The sequence below is a fragment of the Arachis hypogaea genome, chromosome 4 (assembly GCF_003086295.3).
Source record: "Arachis hypogaea cultivar Tifrunner chromosome 4, arahy.Tifrunner.gnm2.J5K5, whole genome shotgun sequence".
Classification (NCBI taxonomy): domain Eukaryota; kingdom Viridiplantae; phylum Streptophyta; class Magnoliopsida; order Fabales; family Fabaceae; genus Arachis; species Arachis hypogaea.
Genome location: NC_092039.1, coordinates 72,144,346 through 72,146,360, shown reverse-complemented (window position 1 = coordinate 72,146,360; position 2,015 = coordinate 72,144,346). Strand labels below are relative to the sequence as shown.

Below are 2,015 nucleotides of genomic sequence, written 5' to 3'. Positions count from 1 at the left end.
TGAGCCAACAATGCATCCATGTGGTTCAGCTTTATTACTCCTCTGGTGTTACTTCTTTCGGACGCATAAAAGTAGTCATTTTCAGCAACTATTTCAATGACATCTATGGCTTCTTCAATGCTTTTCTTCTTGTTTAGAGAGCCTCCTGATGAATGATCTACATCCTTCTTTGACTCATAGGAAAGACCTTCATAGAAGATGTGAAGTTAAACCCACTCATTAAACATATCTAGTGGGCATCTCCTTGTCAGGTCTTTGAATCTCTCCCATGCTTCATAAAGTGCCTCACCATCTTGTTGTCTAAAAGTTTGCACCTCAGTTCTTAGCCTATTGATCCTTTGAGGAGGGTAAAATCTTGCCAGAAACTTGTTCACCACTTCTTCCCAATTAGTTAAGCTCTCCTTTGGGAAGGATTCAAGCCATTTGGATGCCATGTCCCTGAGTGAAAAAGGGAACAAGAGCAACCTATAGACATCTGGGTGGACTCCATTGGACTTCACTGTGTCACAAATCCTCAGGAAGGTGGTCAAAAGTTGATTAGGATCTTCTTGAGCACCTCCTCCAAATGAGCAATTATTTTGCACAAGAGTGATAAGCTGGGGTTTTAGCTCGAAATTGTTGGCATGTATGGTGGGCTTCTGAATGCTGCTTCTACAGAATTTACAGGATTAGGATTGATATAGGATCCTAAGACTCTCCTTTCTTGCCTAGCCCGGTTTGCATTGCCTTCTCTGACATGATTATGAGCTTCTTCTTCATGATTGTTCTCCATATTTTCTTCCATGTTGGGTTCAAAATATTCTTCCTCTTCTTTCTCAGCACCAATAATCCTTTTCCCTCTTGCTTCCCTTCTTAGTCTCTAAAGGGTTCTTTCAGGTTTTGAATCAAAGGATGTTGAAGCTCCTTCTCTTCTCCCTGTCATACAACAAACAGATTGCACAACAAGAGATAAAATGAAGAAACTATTATTGTAAGAGTAATTGTTAGTCTGAGTGATGCAAATTATCAAACAGTTAGTGGGTTAGTGAGCAGAATAGTAATCAAAGGAAGAAAGAATGAAAGAAATAAAAGAGGGTGCAGGGGGTGAGAAAGAAATTAAAATAAACTAAAAGAAATTAACTGAATAAACTAAACAAAAAGAAAAAAGCTCAATCTAGTGATCTTCAAACTTAATCATTATTGATTCAAAATCAATCCCCGACAACGGTGCCATAAACTTGATGCATAAAAACTTCTCTCTCAACAAATTTCCCTTCGGCAAGTATACCGAATTATCGTCAAGTAAAACTCACAGTAGAGTGAGGTCGAATTCCACAAGGATTGATTGGTCAAGCAACTTTAGTTAGAAGAATGTGCTAGTTGAGCTAAATAGAATTTAGATTGAGATGCAGAAATTTAAATGACTGGAAATTAAATAACAGAAATTAAAGTGCAGAATCTTAAATGGGAATTTGGGGTAAAGAGCATGAAATTAAATGGTAGAAAGTAAAGTGAATGGGTAAGATCAGAAATGGGAAAATCATTGGGTTTAGGAGATGTTGCATTCTCCGGATCAAGTTCATTTTCATCTCTTCCTCAATCAATGCATTCATTGTTCTCCTTGGCAATCTTGAGTGATTGGATCCCAATTCCTTGGCAATCCAATCTCTCTAAGCTTGAACAATTGCCCAATTCCTTGATTTAATTGCTCATGGGAAGAGATGAAGTATGGTCACTGATTATACCACATGTATTTCCAGTGTTGGGAGGATTACATGTCACTATATCCGCCCAGACCCCAATTTGGTCCAACATGAGAAAGCATTTCTAGCATGATCTCCTCATCCCTTTTCCAAGGCTCAAAGGAGATCCAATTATGGAGAGTTTCTTTTCCAAGACAACTAACCAATTGAATTAAGATCGAAAGCTTTCTAGTAAGATCAAGAGAAAAGAAAGAAGAAGAAGAATGAAAACTATAATTGATCCATCAAATTACAATAGAGCTCCCTAACCCAATGAAAGGGGTTTAGTTGTTC

The 2,015-nt window shown here is 37.9% G+C and overlaps 1 non-coding gene across 1 annotated transcript; it reads left to right on the top strand.

The window, feature by feature from the left end:
- Nucleotides 1-221: 221 nt before the first annotated feature.
- On the top strand, nt 222-329 carry LOC112799380 (small nucleolar RNA R71). Its single transcript, XR_003200960.1, has one exon. It is a non-coding gene; the product is annotated as a small nucleolar RNA R71 (small nucleolar RNA).
- The last annotated feature ends 1,686 nt before the right edge of the window (nt 330-2,015 follow it).